At 41.6% G+C, this 22,620-nt stretch overlaps 1 protein-coding gene and 1 pseudogene across 4 annotated transcripts in view; one reads left to right on the forward strand and one right to left on the reverse strand.

Annotated features, from left to right (window-relative positions):
- The window catches only part of ARHGEF10L (Rho guanine nucleotide exchange factor 10 like), a 252,095-nt gene that overhangs the window by 178,039 nt on the left and 51,436 nt on the right, over positions 1-22,620 (reverse strand). The window lies entirely within an intron of this gene.
- Positions 17,161-17,657, forward strand: LOC141509070 (NADH dehydrogenase [ubiquinone] 1 alpha subcomplex subunit 2 pseudogene; annotated as a pseudogene).

Raw genomic sequence — 22,620 nt, forward strand, 5'->3', positions numbered from 1 at the left:
GAAATGAATGGTTGTCTGCTGTCCAAAAATCTCAGATCCTAATTGATGTCAATCAGGTCTTACCAATATATCTATCTGTGATTTTATGTGGGCCACAATGTCCTTCTCTATATAAAATGGGGGGGGGGGAGGGAGATCCCCTTTACATATAAATCTACCAATGTCCTCTACAGCCTGCTTCTGGGTCTAAGGGCAAAGGCAACACTGAGGGTCCCAAAATGGAAATGGAATAGTTAAAAGGAAGGAGCAATCGGGGGACTGAGGTAAGCAGGTAACATGTCCATAGGCACAGGTAGGAAGAGAAGAGAAAAGAGAATCTCCAAAAGAAATGAGTCCATTAGAAGCCACCGTTCATCCAGTGCTCCAGGAGAATCATTCCTGTCTCCCCGAGTTTCCAGATCTAACTTCACCTCCTTCCTGACCTGGCTTTCCAGTCATCCTCTGCTCTGGCTGCTCTGAGAGAGAGTTCAGGGACTCAGTCCAGAACCCAAGGTCTCATTGAGACTTCAAAGAAAAGGAGCAGATGATGCCTACTAGAGTGCAGCTCGCTACTGTCTGTTAATAGGTATTGATGATCAATCAGTTGATTGATTGGACGAAAAGCAGACCATATAGGATCCTGCAGTGGCCAACATGGGCCCAGGACCCCAGCCTAGAGGCTTCAATAGCTTCCTTTGGGATTAGGGTAATCCCCAAAAGGCAATAATGGGAAGCCCTTAGGATCTAGAAGAGACTTAGACTAGAAGAGACATACAATTCCCTCATTTGAGGGGGTTGGTTTTGTTAAAGATGAGAAATATGGAAATCCAGAGATTAAGTGACTTGGCCAAGGTCACACAGTAAGTGGCAGTGCCAGGACTCAGAATCAAGTCCTCCAACTTTGGGATTCCTGATCTTTTGACAACACCCTAATACCTCTGCAAGAAGAGCTGAACATTATGAAGGGAAGGTTCAGTCTGCTGAACCAAACTCATTTACACTAGACTGCACCAAAGGGATTCAGAAAACATAAAAGGATAAAGGAGAACATTTTTTTTAAAAAGCTAGAAAAGGAGGTTGCCCCCATAAAGGTCAAGTTTGACCCTAGTGGCAATAGGGATCACAGAAGATTTTTGAACAAGAAAGTGAAATGGTCAGATTTATTTCTGGACTATCAGCCCAAAAGCTGAATTATGCATAAACTGGACAGTAGAAAGACTGGAAGCAAGGAGATCAATTAAGAAGCTACTGCAATATAATGAACTAAACTTGTTTTCAAAAGCATTATGAGAAGGTGCCTCTTCCCCTTCTTGGAAGAAGTAGGGGACGATGGTTGCATAACGCTACCTAAAAATGAACTTGGTTGATTTGTTGGTTAGTTTTTCTGATCTGATTTTTTTTTCCCCTTTTTAAAAATTCTTTGTTATATTGAGATCATTCCCTGGGAGGAATGAGAGAACTGTTTTGGAAAATGAACTCAAGGCCCTTTCTCCTCCTGGTTGTCCTCTCCACTTTATCCATGGCCTTTCTATATGTTTGTTGAATGAATAAAAGACCAAGCACTCTGAAGAGGATGCCAATACCACTTCCAGCAAAGGCAGACTTTCTGAGCAAATTTCCTCCCCTTCCCTTGCCTCTAACCTCCTGCCTTTAAAGCTACCCAAAAAGAAAACAACAAAATGACCCAACCCACTGTATTTCCTGCAATGGGGTCATTGGACTGGCTTCAATGGTAAGAACTAAGGGGTTCATGGGAGACAGGGTGGTGGAAGCAGCAGATCTTTGTCACCAGAAACCCAGGCAACAAGCTTCCCCTTGATGAGGAATGTTCTCCTTTTCAAAGGCAGGGTGACGCTCTGGCTCCTGAGTGCCTTTCAACTGGAATTGGAGGACAGGCTGGATTTGGATCCTTTCCAGAGCCCATCACTATCCTCCTTTCCCCTGACCAAGCTGGAGATTGTGCCTCCCCCCAGACTGGACCCCTGAGCATCACCCCTGCCCCCCCCCCCACACACACACACGGCAGACTTCCTCCATAGTCCCAATTCTCTTTCATCTCTGTTCCAGGTCTTTGGAGGACAAGGGGTCTAATGCTTTGTGGAGCCAATCAGCCCTTGACTGATAGCAGTCACAATTGGTACAGGGTGGTCACACCCTTATCATCCTCTCTCATTGCTCAAGTCGTGTGTGTGTGTGTGTGTGTGTGTGTGTGTGTGTGTGTGTGTGTGTGTGTATTTGTTTTAAGACTGCCTCATACTTGAGTGTTTTTTTTTCCAGAAAAGAGATTACTGTGGATTATGTCTTATTTGTCTAGATGTTTAAATTCAAAGCAATTTTCAGGACAATGCTTGCATCCCTAGATTTTTTAAAATTTATTTTCTTTTGATTAACCAACATTATTGTTTCTTCCTCCCAATTCTCCTCCTTCCCTGCATCCCACTAGGAAATAAAAAATAAAACAAAATACATTTGGGACCTAGTCATTCCCCTAAGCCAAGAACTTATCATCTAAAATGTGGACTATTGCAATAGCCTTTCTAAAACATAGTTCTATTCATATCTTTTGTTTTTATTTTCTATTCAGGACACACTATTTTTCTCCTCCTTCCCGAGAATCAGCTGGTCAATCAATCAATAAACTTTCATTAAGAGCCTAGTGTGCCGATATTATACGAAGTCCTAAGGATATAAGATATTGCAGATGAGGAAACTGAGGCCCAGGGTCAGAAAGGTCAGGAAGTTAGGAAGTGGCTCATCCAAGGCTGGAACCCAGAATTCCAACTCCAAATCTAGTAACCTTTCAGTCTGCTGAACCATCCCAAACAAGATGGGGAAGGTCTGAATAACTTTAACAAAGCTGAGTTCTGACCTCAGTGACTCCAGGTTGGATTGTGTGGAAGGCCTTGAATGCCAAATCTTGGATTCTAAACTTTGACCCTGCCAGCAATAGGGGTCACTGAAGACATCTGAACAAAGGCAGGAGGAGAAACAATCCAAGCTAAGTATAAGAAAAATTATTATGTCAGCATGTAGACTAAAAGGGGAGAAAAATGAGCTAGAAAGACTTGTGGTTGGCAAGGGGAAATTGAGGGGCTGGAAAAATGGGGAGTCCTGAATGGAAAGAAGACCCTGCTAGGATGAGGGGAAGGAGGGGTCAGTCTTAGGAAATGCCCCTGGGCCTCGTAACAAAGATGCTTCTATTCACAGACCATATGGCTCCCCTTCCCACACATCCCTCTTTAACCTCCTTCCCCCTCTGGCAAACCAGTCTCCCTTCCCCAGCAGAATGGGGAAGCAGTCCCCAATTGCTCATAGCCAATTCCAGGGGGAGGGGTGCCTGGGAACCTCCCCCTAGCAGCCATCCTCTTTTCTGGGTCTCCAAGGCTGGCCTGTCTGGTTGCCACAGTAACCAGGGGTTGTGTGTATGTGAGGGTCCCAGTAATGAGGAAGGAAAGGGAGGCCCTTGCCTGACCCCTCCCCCAATCTGAGCCACTACCCTCAAATCCTCAGCTTTCTCTAACTCCCAGGGATTAACCCCTTTGTCCCTGTGAAGCAGGGCAGCAACAGAGAGAGAGAGAGAGAGAGAGAGAGAGAGAGAGAGAGAGAGAGAGAGAGAGACAGAGACAGAGACAGAGACAGAAACAGAGAGACAGAGAGAAAGAGAGATGTGGATGAAGGGAGGGAAGAAGTGAGGGGGGAAAGGGGGAGGTATCAGACTCAGTGCAAACTAAGACTTTTTTGAATAGAACTAATACAAGTATTCTTCTTGCTTGATTACACATATTTGTTCCAAGGTTTTTTCCTTTCTTTCCTTTTCAAAGGGAGGTAGGGGGAAGAGAGGGCTGAGAAGGAAGGATTTTTGTTTATTGAAAAAATAAACTTTAAAAGATATCTCTTGAACTTTTTTTGCAAGGCAAATGGGGTTAAGTGGCTTGCCCAAGGCCACACAGCTAGGTAATTATTAAGTGTCTGAGTCCGGATTTGAACCCAGTTACTCCTGACTCCAGGACCAGTGCTTTATCCACTGCGCCACCTAGCCGCCCCTCTTGAACTTTTTTAAAGGAGATTGGATGAGTCAGATGCATGAACTGGGGCTCCTAAAAATTATTAGCCTGCCCTGCCCCGAACCTGGGGAGACGGGACCCAGGAGACCAAAATCTGACTTCAGATCATGAGTCAGTTTCTTTGCTAAAGTTTCCATGAAAATTTGACTTGAAGGGTCACTGGGAATTCTTCAAGCATTGGTATCACTATTGGGCAAAGATAAGGCCTAGGCACCAGGACACACCATTTCATGGCTTCCCTGCTGGGGAAGGGAAGGTGACAAAGATTTACCCTGGAGACAAAGAATAGCCAGCTTGTAGTATAGGTGACAGTAGACAAAGTGAGAGTCACTGTATCTCTCCCCAGAAGAAAAAACCAAAGAATATCAAAGCTGGAAGAGAATATATAACATAAAATGTCAGAATCATTAAGAACTTTAAAGAAATGACAATGGTGGCTGAGTCCTTAGAACACAGAATGTCAGAGTTTAATGAGGCAATACCTAGCATGTTAGAACACAGAACACTAGAACAGAAATGTTAGGACTAGAAGGGTCCTTAGAACACAGAATGTCAAGATTAGGAGGGTCCTTTGAACGGAGATATCAGAGATGGGAGGGACTTTAGAACCTAGAATGTCAGAATTAGGAGGGTTCTTAGAACAGAGAATGTCAGAGATGGAAGGATGCTTAGAACAGAGAATGTCAGAGTTAGGAGGGTCCTTAGAACATAGAATATCAGAGATGGGACTTTAGAACATGGTGTCAGAGCTGGGAGAGGTCTTAGAAACTATATTACAAAACCTATCATTTTTCAAAGAAAGAAACTGAGGTTCAGAGAAAAGTGAAATGCCTAAGGTAACATGGTTAATTAGTAGAAAGGGCAGGATTCTTTTACTTCTTAGGTATTTTCCCATTCCATTCCCTTATCCCTTTCTCATCTCTCCTCCTTTTTCTTTCTTTCATTCATTGAACAACTACTGACTAATCACAGCCAAATATTCAATGATGAGTGAGATCCAAAAAGGGAAATAAGACAAAGTCAACTGCCCTTAAAGTGATTACAATCTGGGACAGGTATGCAAATATATACAAATCAAATTAGATGATACAGAGAGCATACTATGAGACTTCCCTATAAAATTGTGATGAAACAAAATGAGGGAACCATGAAAGTTTACTAGGAGGAATTTGAGCTAGCCTTTGAAGGATCATGGGAATGTCAATATTCTAACACTGAAGGGGAGAATATTTTAGGGAGAAAACCAAAGAATCCCAGCACCACAGAATCAAGAGTTGGCACAACATCTAGCCTAGTCCATGTCCACATCACACCTCATTATAATTTATCTAACCAATGGTTTGTCCAGCCTCTACTGGAAGACCTCCAAAAGGAGAGAGCCTGCCCCTTCTATAGGGGAGCTCATTCACTTTTCAGCTCGGCTCAACTGTTAGCCAGGAACTTTCTCTAACCAGTCTAAAAAGACCTCTTTTTCATCTTCCCTCCTCTACTCCAGTTTCTGCCCAAGGGGCAAGGGATAAATAGATCTAATGCCTCCCCAACCTGACTGTTTCTCCAAAACTAGAAGACCAACTCCTCCATCCTTTCCCAAGTCTTCTTTTCTCCAACCTACACATTTTCAGACCCTTTCAGATCCTCCTATGTCAAAAACTAAAAAGCACTTCCCCATCATGGCTGTCCTCTTCTGATTCTCCCAGTTCTCAATATTCTTAAATTGAGGTGCCTAGAACTGACCAAAAACCTCCTGATGAAGTGGAACCAGAATAAATTGCAGCAAGATAATTTACTCCTTATTCCTAGAAGCTGTCCACATCTTAGTGCAATCCAAGATGGTATTCACATTTTTCTGGATTTCCTTAACTAAGCAATCAGAAAGCTAGATGTCAGAGTGTGCAGAGAACCAACTCTGGAGTCAGGAAGACTCATCTTCCTAAATTCAAATCTAGCCTCTGACCCTTCCTAGCTGTATTACTAATCCTGGACAAGTCATTTCACCCTGTTTGTCTCAGTTTCCTCATCTGGAAAGTGATCTAGAAAAGGAAATAACAAACTACTCCATTTTCTCTGTCAAGAATACCCCAAACAGAGGCAGTTGGATGACACCGGTGGATAGAGCACCAGCCCTGGAGTCAGGAGGACCTGAGTTCAAATCCAGTCTCAGATTCTTAATAATCATGTAGCTGTGTGACCTTGGGCAAGTCACTCAACCCCATTGCCTTGCAAAAGAAAAAGAAAAAGAAAGAAAACCCAGAGTCACCAAGAGATAGGCACAAATGAAAAATGACTTGTCAAGACAAGGGACCAGTGTATAGATAGAGGTGGGAAACTTTAGTACACATGATCATAGGATTTAGCAATAGATCAGACTTCAGAAATATTTTTAAAATATCGTTTTTAAAAAGAAGTATAAGGGCAGGCAACTAGGTGGCACAGTGGATAGAGCACGGGCTTTGGAGTCAGGAGTACTTGAATTCAAATCTGGCCTCAGACACCTAATAATTACCTGTGTGGCCCTGAGCAAAAGCTACTTAACCCCATTTGCCTTACAAAAACCTAAAAAAAAAAAAAGAAATATAAAGAAAATATAAATGAAAAACATTTCATTTTATATAACCCACAGAATTTAAGCAAGGTCACATGGAAAGGAAAAACTAAGGGCTTTGAATTCAGATCCTGGACCATGCTGCCCAATGTCATTCAGTTTGTCTGGAACTATATCCCAAGTCCTTTCCTCTGATCCATGGACTTTTAACCTTTTTATGTCATGACCTCCTTTGGCAGTCTTATCAAACCTATGATCCCCTCCTCTGAATATTTTTATATGAAGAAAGCAAAATATACAGGATTTCAAAGGAAACCAATTATACTGAATATAATTATCAAAAAAAATTAGTTTTGGGTTTTTTTTTTTGCAAGGCAAAGGGGTTAAATGGCTTACCCAAGGCCACACAGCTAGGTAATTATTAAATGTTTGAGGACATATTTGAACTCAGGTACTCCTGACTCCAGGGCTGGTGCTCTATCCACTGCACGACCTAGTGGTCCCTTCAAATTTTTTTTAAATGAGTTCATAGACCCCATGTTAAGAAACTCTGCTCTTTCAAGACTATCCATTTCTTCCTCTTCCTTTCTCCCCCTATTGATTACCCCAGTCTTCCAGTGCTAAAGACATTCTCTCTTCCCCTTCCTCCATAAGTTCTATAGTAGATAAAGGGCTAGAGCTGGGGGTCAAGAAAATCTGAATTAAAATCTTGCCAAAGGTATTTACCAGTTCTGTACCTTGGGCAACTATCTTAGCTCTCTGCCTCAGTTTCCTTGTCTGTAAAATGAGAATAACAGTAGCATATAATTCTCAGGGTTGAGATAATATGTGAAAAGGGCAAGCTAGGTGGAAAGAAGCCTGGAGTCAGGGGGAATCTGGATTCAAATCCAGCCTCAGACATTTGATAATTAATAGCTGTGTTAACCTGTGCAATAATCTAGTTCCCTCACAAAAATCAAAGAGTGAGAGTGAGAGCAAAAGAGAGGGAGACAAAGAGAGACAGAGAGAGAGAATGTGATAATTTGGAAAATCTCTAAGTACTACAGAAATATTAGATATAATAATAATTGCTACAATAATAATCTAATAATAATAATAATAATTGAGGTTCATCTCTAGAGCCATCTCTGCCTAGGGAAGCATCTGGAATGTCCCCATTCTTGTCTGCCCCCTCTCCTTATCCCTTTCCCCCCTCCAGAATTTTCTAATGAATCATCCACAACCCCTTCCCGGATCCCCCCCCCCCTCATTCCACTCCTCACCACAGGGATGAGAAGAAAGAAAACCTAACTCTTTATATTTATGGAGATAGGGAGCTTCCCAGAATCAGTCCACAACCAAGACCACAGAAAGAAGAGTGAAAAGCCTGCCCCAAGCTCCTCATTGCACAACCCCTCCATCATCAGTCTGTACTCTCAGTTTTTCCAGCTCAAAAGAGAAACAACGGGATGGACAAAGACACTCATCCACCTGAGGCAGGGCCTTTACACATGTTTTCCATGATTCACCAGCAGATTACATAGGGAAGGATTAACCAATTCATCCAAAAAAAAAAAAAAACCAGCTGCCTCTTTCTTGTTCCACCTCTTTCAACTACTTCTCTCTCTATGAGAACAAGGTGACTTCAGTCAATTGATGAAATAGGGTGAGTCAAGCAGTGGATGCAGTCCAGTTTTATGAGATGGACTCCTGGAATGCCAGAAAAGGAGGGTCCTTATAGCATAAAACAGTCTACCAGTGCTATGCCAGGGAAACTGAATCACTTCCATTTGAATTGTCTTAGGAAGATGCTGAAGATCACCTGGCAGGAGAAGATTCCAAAACCCTGAGGTCTTTTCTCAAGCTAAACTATGAAGCATTCAAATTCTGCTGCAGAGAATGTACTTCCAATGGACTGATCACATTATTTGAATGCCAAACAGACACTTGCCTGGAAGACTATTTTATAGAAAACTCACACAGGGCAAATGCTCACATGGAGGTCAGAAGTAATGATACAAGGACACTCTCAAGGTCTCTCTTAAGAATTTTAAAATTGATTGTGTGGCATGGGAGATATTGGCACAGGACCACCCAATATGGCATGCCTTCATCAGAGAGGATGCTGTGCTAAATGAGCAAAGCAGAATTGAAGAAGCTCAAAAGAAATGTGAGATACCCCAAATTTAGGAACATCACCAAATGTTCATGTACTGTTTGTACCTGACCTGAGGTAGAACCTTTTGAGTCCATCCTGGCCTGCTCAGCCACAGTCAGACATAGAGTAACTTGTCTCCGACATAGTGAGGTCATTTTTGGTCATCAATCACAAAGAACAATAGTCAACACCATAAAAATGTCAGAGCTGGATGCAGCCTTAGAACATAGAATATTAGAGTTGGGAGAGACTTGAGAACTCATAATGTCAGAGCTGGGAGGGGTCCTTAGAACCCAGAACATCAAAGCTAGAAAGAATCTTAGAATTGGGAGAAACCTTAGAAAGTCAGAAGTAGGAGGGCCCTGAAAACATAAAATGTCAAGGCTAGAAAAGATCTTAGAACACAGAATGTCAGAGCTAGAAAGGATCTTAAAACATAGAATATCAGAACTGGGAAAGACCTTAGAACATAGAATGTCAGAACTGGGAGGATCCTTGGAGAATGTCAAAACTAGAAAGGATCTTAGAACACAGATTATCAGGGCTGGGAGAGCTCTTAGAACAGAGAATGTCAGGCCTAGGAGGAATCTTAGATCAGAAAATGTTCAGTTGGAAAAGGACCTTTCATCAGTATGAAGTGGAACTCTAATAATTGAAGCCAGCAAGTGTCTTGAACCTAAAACTTTACAGAGCTAACTGCTATTGACTCTGAGAGAACCAAACAACTTGTTCAAAGTCACAGCCAGGTCTTCCTGACTCTAAGGGAGGCCTCTCTCCACCTCCCCATGCTGTGGCTGAACATGAAAAAGGTCATTACTTGGAAAAGGGCTCAGCTTTTCCAGGAGCATGAGTCCTAGATGACAGGAACAGGCTGGTTGGCTTTGCTTGGCCCGGGTGTACGTGTCATTTTTCACACAGGAAGGACAAAAGCATTATTCTCCTCATTGACACCAGAGGGGAGGGGAGGCAAGGTGAGCCGGTAAAACTCACCTCCCTCCCTACCCTCAGGAAAGGGCAGGAAGAAGTCCCTGGGAGCTGGGCCTCCCTGGGCCTCTGGGTTTTATGATCAGTAGGGTGTTCTGGCTCCTTCTGCAGAGCTTCCCTAAAATCCACCACCATGATACACCAAAGCAATTCCCCAAAATCAGTTTGAGGAGGAGATCTGGGCCAAAACCAGGGAGTGAGTGGAAAGGAAGCAGGTTTGCTACTAGTTTCTAAAGGCCCTCTCCAAAAAAGACCAAATTCTTCTTCCAGAGCATCATCAGCGTGATGTGAGGGCCGGCCAGGAAAGGGAGAAGCAGAACTGGGGATCCCTAAGCAGCTGCGGACTGGAGCAGGAAGGTACTCACACACATGGGCCAGCCCATCTGGGCAGGTGTCAGAGGATCCAGCTATTTTTAGCTTTCTAGGGGAGGAGGCTGGCCAAGGCCAGCTGGGGTAGGAGAGGCCAGCGTTCTTCCAGGCTCAAGGATGTCAGCCCTCTGCCTCCCACACCCTTTGGTCTTATGCTCCAGCTCTGCCAGGCCACACCCTCCTCAATCCAACCTCGGACTGCAGAGAGGAGATGTACCAGGAGCGTGAGGTCATGGAAAGAACCCCAGAGTTGGAGTTGGGGGGGGGACAGGAGGATTCTGTTACAAACAGATTATCAACAAACTTCTCCACTTAGCATTCGAATCCTTCTGGCTCAAACCCATCTTTCCAGGCATTCTGTGCATCACTCCCCCACAATCCAGTCAAACCAGTATATCTGCTTGTTTCCCATATATGAGAGTCCATCTCCCACCTCTGTGCCTTTGCCCAGTTCCTGAGGAGGGCTCCTTCCTCACCTTTAACTCATAGATCCCCAGTTGCCTTCAAAGTTTAGCCCCTATAATAAGAGGGGGCCCTTTTGTTCCAATTCTGTTGTCCTCCCTCTTCTCACATAAACATTATTTTCATATAGTTTTACAAAGAAAGGCAATGAAGTTCAAAGATTAAAGGTCCAAGGCCATATAGCTGGGAAACCCCCCTAGCTTGGAGTCTTCAGAGTCAAATCACATTTAAAAAAAAAAATTCACAGATGCTTCTCATTCCTGTCCCCATGTTCTGAAGAAAGGGACAAACATCGCCAAAGTCTTCTCATAATGTCTGGACAAACAGCGGCCTGACCAGTCCAGTAGATGGATCATAGAGTCACCTCAAGCTGGAGAAGCTTGTTAAAAAAATTCAAAAAGGGGGCAACTAGGTGGCGCAGTGGATAGAGCACCAGCCCTGGAGTCAGGAGGACCTGAGTTCACATTTGGCCTCAGACATTTAATAATTACCTAGCTGTGTGGCCTTGGGCAAGCCATTGCCTAGCAAAAATAAAAAAAAAAAAAATTCAAAAACATCACTACAAGGAGCTTAACCCATCAAATCTGCCCAGCATCCAGGGAATCATACCCTTCAACCCTCAAATTCATTGTTCATTTTTGAACTGGAATATGAAGAGTCCACTATAGGGATCTTCTTTTCAGGAATGGGGATGAAGAAAAAGTAAGAAAGAACACTGACATAGTTGACCATAGGGTCGGTTTCCGGGGAGGACTCAGGAGGCATTCCATTATCCCAGCCACCATGAAGAGGAAGTGGCCTGAAGGCAGGTAGGAAGTCATGGCTCCTTTACCAAGAGGACCCCAGATGCAGCTAATGGTATAGCTAGAAATATTACATTTGCTTCCCCTCCAGGACTATCAGCTATCTCAGGGGAGGGACCTTGTCTTTGTTAAACTTAGATCCTGTCCTAGGGTTGAAGGTAGAGTTGGGCTATAGACATGTAGGTATCCTAAAAACAAAAGAAGACTAGACATTGGGATCAGAGGATATGGCTTCAGATCCCAGCTGGGCTACTTCCTATGCTCTGCACTTCAGTTTTGTCTTCTTATAATTGCATTCCGAGAATTTAGCACAAGACCTAGCACAAAGGGGAAGTAAAGGGAATAAATATTGATTACATGCCTAATATGGAACAGTTAGGTGGAGGCTTAGTGCCTAAAGCACTTGACCTGGAGTCAGGAAGACTTATCTTCCTAAGTTTAAAAACAGACTCAGACACTTACGAGCTATGTGACCCTAGGCAAGTCACTTAACACTCTTGCCTCAGTTTCCTCAACTGTCAAATGAACTGGAGAAGGAAATGGCAAACTATAAAATGAATCTATTGTACTAGATAACCTTTAAAAGCCTTTGCAGTTCTGATATTTCTTGTTCTAGGACCACATCTAGCTCTTCTAAACCAAAGTCTAACTGCCAATCACTAGGTATAGAATGAGAAAATGATGAATGAATGAATGAATTCCTAGAGAATGTATAAAGATCAGTAAGTTTTCTTTTGATTTTCTATGACTTCAATATATATGTATATGTATATATATATATATATATATATATATATATATAGAGAGAGAGAGAGAGAGAGAGAGAGAGAGAGAGAGAGAGAGAGAGATTATTCAACTAAGGAACTTCCACCCTCTTTTCAATTATAGACCAACAAATGACCCACTAGCAACCAAGTAAGAAAACCTCATAAGGTATCCAACCTCCCTTATCAATCATGATGATAAAAATGTCCCAGGTCACAGTCAATCTGTCCTGGTGGAGAAAAGACCAGAAGAGTGGGAAAAGAGCACTTGAGTTTCACCCTCTTTCCTGCCACTGGTGTTTCTCACAGTCATAGAAATGTACAGGAATGTTTGGTATTTTTTATTTATAAAAATTAATTATTATTAAATAAATACATTTCTGCAGCACTTTATGTTTGAAAAACAAGCAGCTGGGGCCACTAGGTGGTGCAGGGATAGAGCACTGGCCCTGGAGTCAGGAGTACCTGAGTTCAAATCTAACCTCAGACACTTAATAATTACCTAGCTGGGTGGCCTTGGGCAAGCCACTTAACCCCATTTGCCTTGAAAAGAAAAGAAAAGAAAAGAAAAGAAAAGAAAAGAAAAGAAAAGAAAAGAAAAGAAAAGAAAAGGAAAGGAAAGGAAAGGAAAGGAAAGGAAAGGAAAGGAAAGGAAAGGAAAGGAAAGAAAAGAACCAGTCAGACTCTGAAGTAGGTAGCAGTAGTAATAGTAATAGTAGTAGTAATAGCAGCAGCAGCAGCAGTAATAGTAGTAGTAGTAGTAGTAGTAGTAGTAGCAGAGCAACAGTAGTAGTGGTAGTAAAGTAGTAGTGATAGTAGTAGTAGTAGTAGTAGTAGTAGTAGTAGTAATGATAGATAACATTTATATAACGTTTCATAAACATTTCATTTTATTCTCACAACAACCCTGGGAAATTGGTGTTCTTATAATCCCCATTTTTAGAGATAAGGAAACTAAGATAGTGACTTGTCCAGGGCCATCCATCAAGAAAGCATCTAAGACTGGATTTGAACAAAGGTCTTGGTGATTTTAGGTTATGCTCTCTCTATCCACTATATAACCTATATATCTAGGGATGGTATGGATAGTTTAAAAGGGATTTTTGGTCCTTTTTTTATTATTTTAATCTGAACCCATAAATTTTAAAACTTTTGTCATCAGTATGTATCAACACCTGTTCTTTTGGTCTTAGAGAGTTCCCTAGGGGCGGCAAGAGATTATATTGACAAGGCCAGGGTCATACAGCCAGGAGGTATCAGAGGCAATCCTTGAATCCAGGTCCTTTGAACTCTGAAAGCCAGCTCTCTATTCACAACCAGGCTTCCTCTCAGTATAAAATAGTATTCTATCTTTGGCAAATGACAAATTTGAGGTTTGGGTGACCTGGTCTTGACCACAAAGTTCATAAATGTCACATCCCTGAATGCATAAATCACAGCATTTTTGAGTAGTTTTCTTAAACTGGAGTCCATTTTTTAAAATAATCAAAATAAATATTAAATAGGTATATTAAATTTTAAATTAAACATTCATAATATTAAAAAATAAATTAGTTTCCTTTGTAATACTATATATTTTGTTTTTTGCATTTAGAAATATCATTCTGAGATGGGGTCTATTGGCTACCAAAAAACATCAAAAATGTTAAGAATTCCTCATCTCCTCCAAATCCCTCCTTCCGCAGATGATAAACTCAGGGTCATAAAGGTTCAGTGGCTTAATCATAGTCACACAGTTAATTAGCAGCAGACCCTGGCTTCAAACTGAGGTAGATTCTCTGGCTTTGAGGCCAATATTCTTTCTGCTACACCAAGCTGCCTTCAATTTTCCAAAAAAGATGAGTTAGGGCACACATATCCAGAAACTGAAGGTAGAACAAGGAAGTGGGTGACATAAGTCATGCATATGATAGGGCAAGTCTTGCTACTCTATTGACTGAGTTTTAGCTCATTTAAGTCAATCAGTATTTCTGTCAATCTTGAACAATTTGGTCATTCTTTTAGTAGGACCTGTCAAACACAAGGAAACACTCAAAGAAAGCATCTGTGGAATCTGGACCCTGGAGTTGAAGTTTAAAAAAATAAAGGATATGAAACCCCAGCTCTGACACTTGCTATCTGGTCAGTCCTGGATAAATCACTTACCATATTTATTCCTCAATTTCCTCAGTGGCAAACTAAGGTAAGGTTGGACTAGATGATCTCAAAGGGTCCCTTTTAATTCCATATGTAATGATCATAGTGAGGACCTCAAAGGGTCCCTTCCAACTCTAGATGCTATGATTGTAGATAAATTAGAAGAATCTAAGTTCCTCCTCATTTTTGTCTTTATACCTCCAGTACCTCGGACAGTGCTTGGCTTAATGAATATTTGTCAAATACTTGATCTTGTCTAACCCTTGTATTTGGGTACAAATGAAATCTGGCTGGGTCCAGCCCTTTAGGCAGCTTCCCAACCTCAGATCTTGTTCATCACGTCTAATCACCAGCACAAACCCATCCTAGCATAAAGGACAGAGATGCTACCATTACAGCATCATTCATTTGCATGGGGAAGGGATCTTAGAAGTCATTTAATCCAACTCCTTCATTTTAGAGATGAGGAAATGGAAGCCAAGGTTATCGTGGTAGAAAGTGGCAAAATAGGATGCAATCCTTGACTCTAGTCAAAAATCTTTTTTTTTTTTGCTTTCCCAAGTCTCAAGTTCTAACTCAAATCTGAGAAATCTAAATAGAAAGAGCTTTTGGCTAAAATCTGGAGCCAGAGACTTCACTAGAAGGAAACTGTATGTTTTTTTAAATGATGACTTGCCTTACTCAATTTGTTTTTTATCAACACTAGTCTCTGATGGCAAGAGTAGGACTGGGACAACTTCTTCCAGGCTAAATCTTAGGGTTTAGAATTGAGAGACATTGGAGATTACTTCATCCAATCCCCTTATTTCATAGAAGAGTAAAATGAGACCTAGGCAGAAGAGCCTTGCCCAATGTCAAGTAAAGTCAAGATTCAAATCAAACTAGCAACATGGGAGTGATGATCAACCTTGAAGGACTTGCTCATTCCATCAAGTGCAACAATCGGGAACAATTTTGGGCTGTCTGAAAAGGAGAGTGCCATTTGTATCCAGTTAAGGAGCTGTGGAGTTTGAACAAAGTTCAAGGACTATTCCCTTTAATTTAGAAAACAAAACAGATAGTTTATTGTCTGATCTTGTTACCTCTTAGAATTCTTGTCTCTTCTCTAAGGATATGATTTCTCTCTCATCACACCCAATTGGGATCAAGCTACAACATGGAAACAAAGTAAAGACTGACAGATTGCTTTCCATTGGGTGGGGGGAGGGAAGTAATATTGGGGGGGAAATTGTAAAACTCAAATAATACCTTTAATAAAAATTAATAAAAAAATAAAAAATAAAAAAAAGATTCAAATCAAACTACCTGTGCCCCAACCCTCCTTCCATTAATACCTCAGACAGGGTGGTGCCATTCCTGGGGAAAATATAAGAGGGTCATCTATATAAAGAGAAAGTAAGTGAATAATAAAAGGGAGAATCTATATAATGCCTGCAGTTTGTAAAGCACTTTACAAATAAGCTATTCTATTCTTATAACATCCCTGGGAGATACAATAATGTTATCATGTCTAATTTTACATTTGGGAAAACTGAGGCAAATAGAGGTTAAGCAATTTCCCCCAGGGTCACGCAGCCTGTAAGTGTCTGTGGCTGGATTTGAACTCAGGTTTTTGTTTCAAGTCTACCACTCTATCCACCATGTCACCTACATGAGTTATTTCTATTATAAGGAAAAGATCACAGCCTTGATGCTAGCAGACTTAGATTCAAAAACTGGCTCCGATAGTTAATAGCTTTGTGGCCATGGGCAACTTATTTCACTTCTCTAAACTTCAGTTTCTTCTTCTTTAAACTGGAAATAATGATTCTACAAGGTTGGTTGTGGTTAGAGTCAATTGGAGATAAAAATAAAAACTTGGCAACTTTAACACACTAAATTCCAACTTTTGTTTTTTAAGCCAGACCATGATTTCATTTCTGGAGGGAGCTCAAGTGCATGAGAGACCTGCCTCGAGGCACTGAAATGTTAAAGGACTTCCTCCTGATCACACAGCCAGTCACAGAGGAGAGCCCAGAGATATGATCTATTGATTATCATCTACCTAGGTTCCAATAGCTGGATTAAAGGAGAGTGGTCATTGGATCCCCTTTCCAGACTCTACTTGAACCAATCAGTCCAATTAGAAACTGGTTCAAATGTGGTCATAAGAGTCATAGAATTTCAGGAAGGGGAGGAACTTTAGAACCTACCCCCTTCATTTTGAGGTCTAAAGAAATTACTTCCCAGTCTAATATCACACATGGTTAAGCTGGAATTTAAAATGGGGATTCTGACTCCTAATTTTTTTTTTTTATGGTTAGGATTTTAACCTATATGTCCCAAGAGAACAAGTGCTCTGCCTTTTGCAAAGTTGCTCTTGATTATCCATTTGAAACTGGAAAAAACCAAGTAATTATCATTTGACATTCAAGTCAGGAAACTGTCTGTTCACTTGCAAGTATTTTCTTTCATGCATTCCCTATGAGCATATGCCCATCAGAGAGAAGCAGTAGGTGAGAGACTTTACTTCAAAGACCCTACATTTAGAACTGAAAATGACTCTTAAATTGTATTCATGAGGAAATGAAGCCCTAGGGAAGTGTGACAAAGTCCACATAGATATGAAGTAGGATAACCAGGATTTGAACCCACCCCCCCAACTCCAGAACCCTAAAGAAAAATTCTTTCTGCCACAACCTAAGGTCAAGAGTTAGAAACAACAAAAGATTCCAGTCATCCTTAGCCATCAGAAGCCATGCCAGGAAACTGGAAACCAGGAAAATGCCCCCAAACTGGGAATATTATTATACTGTAAAATAGTATTTAGAGAAAACCAAGAAGACTTAAATGAATTGTTGCAGAGTGAAGGGAGCAGAACCAGGAGAATCAGTTCCTTAGAAACCATCACATTGTAAAAATGAACAATTCGGGTGGTGTTCCGCAGGCTCTGGAAAAGATGGCGGCAGCTGCAGCCCGTGGCATTGCCTTCCAGGTGGGCAAGAACCTGAAGGAGATCCGCATCCACTTGTGCCAACGCTCGGCCAGCAGCCAAGGAGTAAGGGACTTCATTGAGAAACACTACATGGAGCTGAAGAAGGCCAACCCCGACTTTCCCATCCTGATTCAGGAGTGCTCCGGGGTGCAGCCCAAGCTGTGGGTTCGCTATGCTTTTGGCCAGGAGAAGAATGTCTCATTGAATAACCTCAATCGAGAACAAGTGGCCACAGCTCTAGTGAATGTGATGAATACCAAAGTCTGATGACTCAAGAAAACACTAAGAGCTGCCGCCCCTCAGAGCTTGGGCCCTAATGAACGAAGAATGAATATTCACATATTTTAAATTATCTTTCCATGTAAATCTTGTGTTGTAATCAAACTGTAATTTTTCTGAATGTTTACCCCCTGCCCCCAAACATAGGCATTTTACCACCAAAATTGTGACTGAAGAGAAAAAAAATGAACAATTCAAAAATTTTAATAACTTTGATCAATGGTCAATCCAGAGGGCCAATGATAAAAAAGGCTACCCATCTCCTGATACACGGGTGTTTAAGTATGCAGAATGAGATATGCATTTCTGGACATGGTCAAGATGGGGATTTGTTTTTCTTTACTAAGCACATTTGATATGTTTCTTTTTTCTTTTTTTTTTCTTAGTGAAGAGTGGGGAGGTAGGAAGGAAAGAAAATAAATGTTTGTTAATTATGGAAAAAAGAAAAATAAATAAAAGCAACAAAGGGTGGGAGAAGGGAAGAAACTGGCCATGCTTGCATGACAAGGACTCTTGAATCTTGAACTAAGGAGATTTGACAGGGTATTTGACCCTTCATTCTCCCTGTACTTCTCTCTGCATGATAAAACTCCTGCTGCTAAGAGAGGTAGTGGGCAACTTTATTATCCCTCATAAATAAAGTTTAAAATCAGATACCACCACTACCACCTCAGAGGAGAGAAGCTGAATTGCCTAAGGTTACACAGAAATCAAACTCAACAAGAGACAGAAATGGAACACAGATCTTATGATTCAAGAGACAACGCTCTTTTCCCTGTTCTGTGCAGCTTCCCATGAAAATGAAAGGAGATTTAGAAAAGAGAATGTTATCTCTAGAAGAGCTCTTAGATTACAGAACCCAGAACTTGTCTAGAGCTTAGAACATGGAATGTTGAAACTGGAAGGGAGTGAAGAGCATATTATGTTGAGTCAGAAATGATTTGATGATGTAGAATTCCAGAGATGGAAGGCACCTAGAATACAGAAAAGTCAGAATTGAAAGTGCCCTATAATATATGCAAGGGACCTTATAACACAGAACATCAGAGCTGGGAGGGTCCTTAGAACACAGAATGTCAGAGTCAGGAAGTTCCTTAGAACACAGGATGTCAGAGCTGGGAGGGCCCTTAGGACACAGGATATCAGAGCCATATTATACAACTTAGAACAGTGAATGCTCTTCAGGGTACCTAAGAATATAGGATAATAATGATAATGATAATAATAATCACAATAATACCTAACATGACAAGGCTGTGAGATAATGAAGTGTATAGAAGTTTGACTCTGGAAGTCAAGTCTACCTAAAGTTCAAATCTGACCTCCAACACTTCTTACCTGTGCGCCCCTAAGCAAGTCTCTTATGCCATTGTCTGCCTCAGTTTCCCCTAACTGAAAATGATAGCACTATATCCCAAGTTCAGGATCAGATGATGTTGTGAGGATGTGAGGATCAGATGAAATTGTGTTTGCAAAATACTTGGCAAGCCTTAAAGTCCCACATCAATTGTGGCTCACAGCAGTGGTATCATGTCTGTTATCTTTCCTGAGTTGCAAAGCACATGACCGGTGTCATTTGATATGTCAGAAGCAGAAATGCCTGAAAACACAGAATGCTAAAAAAGTTTAGTCACTATCAAAATCAGCATCCTCATTTTGCAGATGAGGGTGAAGCCAGGAGAAGTGACTTGCTCAGAGAGAAAATAGCAGGGATCTAATTTGAACTCAGATCCTCTGACTCCAAAGTTAGTTCCTCTTCCACAGCACCCAGCTATTCCCAGGGGTCCTCAGAGCCTCGATGAAGAAGAGCACCTACAGAGGGTGAGCTGACAGCTGGCAGCATTTTTTTTAGGTTTTTGCAAGGCAATGGGGTTAAGTGGCTTGCCCAAGGCCACACAGCTAGATAATTATTAAGTGTCTGAGGCCAGATTTGAACTCAGGTACTCCTGACTCCAGGGCCAGTGCTCTATCCACTGCACCACCTAGACACCTCCAGCATGGCAGCAATTCTAACTCATCTCTTATTCTGGTTGGTCCAGAGTGGACAAGTTGGTGCATTCCTACCTCCAATGCCTCCTATGACCTTCCAGAGGAGAGAGATGGAGCAGGAATTATCCTCCCCATTTTGAGGAAAAGAAAAATTTAAGATCAATGAACTGTAACTGACCAGTCCAAGGTCTTGGAGTCAGAACTGGTCTGGAACCCAGATTTCTTGATTTCCAGCCAGGTCTCATTCCACGGCCACACAGTTAGATCTAGTTCTTTCAATATGGTTGGGAAGTTCAAGACACCTCAGGTCCCTGTAGCTGACCTGGTACACTCTGGGACAGAGCCAGAAACATTCTGGGCCCTCTTACCATGGGGGCCCCAAGTTTGCCTGGGCCTCTCTACCATTCTTCTCCCCGCACTCCTCTCTGATGTGGGATTCACATTACAATGCAGGGAAGTCTTGGGTGCAACTTTCCCTCTATTTAGCCAGGCCCCAGGACAATGCTCATGCCCATGACTCCCCACCCAGAAACCCCAAGAGCTAAGTTTGAGGATCATATTTCATAGGATGCTTAAATTGGTGGAAGTGTGTGACATTTGGAGCCAAAGAGGGTGAGAACTGGGTTTTTCTATGTGAATTACTATGGCCTTGATCTCCCTTGTGAGAAAATGTACACAGATACTCAAAGAGGGATCAGTCTTGATTTTATTTTTAAATCACTGATATATAAATTGAACTCTGAACTCAAATGACTCCCAGAATATACACTGTTATGTGAGTGTACCATCATTTAGAAAAGATATTGCTTAGCCAGGAAACTCTCAGAGGAGCACAATCAGCACAGAGAAAGGCCTTCAGCTCATGCCCTACAAAGATCTACAGAAGAGAGAAGTATTTAGCCTATAGAAGACTCAGAGAAGTGTGAGATGAGGGTATCATAGTTGTCTTCACATTTCTGAAAGAAAATAGTGTTAGATTTGTTCTACTTGGCCCTATGCAAGAGCAGCTAGGTGGCTCAGTGGACAGAGCACTGGACCTGGAATCAGGAAGACTTGAGTTCAAATCCAATCTCATATACGCACTAGCTGTGTGTCCCTGGATAAGTCACTTAACTTCTGTTTGAAGAAGGAGATAAAGCCATTCAAGTATCTTTGTCAAGAAATTCCCAAATGGGGTCCCAAAAGTAGGATATGACTGAACAACAACAACCTGGAGCTAGAAAGTAGAACTAAGATCAGTCAGCAGCAAATTTCAGTAATCTATTTTTTAGGACTTTTTAATGACAGCTGTCAAATATATGCAGGAGGCAATCTCATTAGGGAACGACTGGAAAGTTCCAAGGGGAGGTTAACCAGTCCTCTGACAGGGATGCTGAACAGGGATCTGAGGTCCACAGATTATCTAAATTTGGGTCTAGACTTAGACATGTATTAGTCATGCAGTCCCCGGCAAACCACTCATCCATTAGACCTTCAATACTGATCTCTCTCAGGGCAGCTAGGTGGCACAGTGGATAGAGCACTGGCACTGGAGTCAGGAGGACCTGAGTTCAAATCTGACCTCAGACAATAATTACCTAGCTGTGTGGCCTTGGACAAGCCACTTAACCCCATTTGCCTTGCAAAAATCTAATATATATATATTGATCTCTCTATTTTATCACTGGGTGGAAAAAGATATTCATGCCATTCTGAAGGAGGAATAAGGGTCAGATTTTGAAATTCTGATGTGAATGAGTCACTGATGAGAAGAAGAATGGAAAGAGAAAGAGATAAATAATTCTTGTCCAGATCTGGTCTCCCTTCCCTGACTTCTCTGTAGAGGTAGGGGACACTGTCAGACTTTTAAAACTTTTTAAATTGTCTTTTCCTTTTTACCATTATTTGTTTATAAGAGATGGCTTTCTAATTGAGAATCCTAGGTGAAAACAAAAGACTTCAAAAATAATTTTTTTTTAAAATAAAGAAAAGAAAACATTGATTGGCCTCTCTAGCTCATGGAGAAGGGGAATCAAATAAAATAGCAAAGTAACTAAGAATGCAGTATGAGGATCTCAATACCCAGCCCAAACTCTTGTTCTCTCTACACCAAGGTGATGTGACCTCTCCTAGACAGAAGATTTCCATCTCCAACCACCAGGATTGTGGGAGGCTTCAGACTCTCACCTATTCCTTCCTCCCATCCCATCTCTGTCATTCTAATGAATAAAAATAGCTAATATTTATATCAAATTGATATTTACATTGTAATCACAAATCACTTTATGTACCCAATAAAAGAAGGAAGGGACTCAAGATGCAGTATGAGACACATACTTTGGGTAGGAAATTTTTTTTTTGCTTGTCTATGCATATTTGTTACAAGGGGTTTTTTTTTTCTTTTTCAAAGTGAGGAATGGAAAGGTTGACAGGAGAAAAAGTAAATACTTTAAAAATTTTTTAATTATTTTTACCTCCATTCCTTAACTCCAAATTGATGGTCCTATGATCCCTTTCAGCTCTAAGCAATTCTAAATATAAGCAATTCCACATACAAGGCCCTACCTGCTCTCCAGATCACAAATGCAGGCCTGGCTCCTTGGGAAGTGACTGTTGATCAAACTTGGGAAGCTGGCAATGCTGAAAGGCAGCCACGTGGGAGGGATGCCCAAAGGTGATGACTATTTGAAAGCTGCCATCCCTCCTTGCTCACCATCTGTCTCCCCCTCAACTCACCTCAGAGCCAGCATGGCTACTGAGGTCTAGTTAACAGAAGGGCTGAATGAGTCTGCCACCCCAGCAAGGGATGCAACCTTCAGCAAGGAGCTTTATCTATTGGTTTCAGGTTCCTTCTTCTGGGAATGAAAATGATACAGAGACTAGCATCCCTTTGTATATTTAACTGCCAAAAAAAAATAAATAAATAGCTTGGAAGAAGTGCAAGGAAGAATGGGAAAAGTACTGATGCTGTAATCAAGGGATTTGGGTTCAAATCCCCCCTCAAGTGCTGTCTGCTTGGATGACCTGGAGTAGAAATTTACCTCCCAGGATTCACTTTTACCTTCTACAAAATGATGAGGTGGGATGCTCAGGCTTCAGAGGGCCTCTTCCGGCTCTACATGGATAAGTCTCTGGACCTCAAGGCTTCCAACCAGAGTA

Source organism: Macrotis lagotis, chromosome 1 (genome assembly GCF_037893015.1).
Source record: "Macrotis lagotis isolate mMagLag1 chromosome 1, bilby.v1.9.chrom.fasta, whole genome shotgun sequence".
Classification (NCBI taxonomy): Eukaryota; Metazoa; Chordata; class Mammalia; order Peramelemorphia; family Peramelidae; genus Macrotis; species Macrotis lagotis.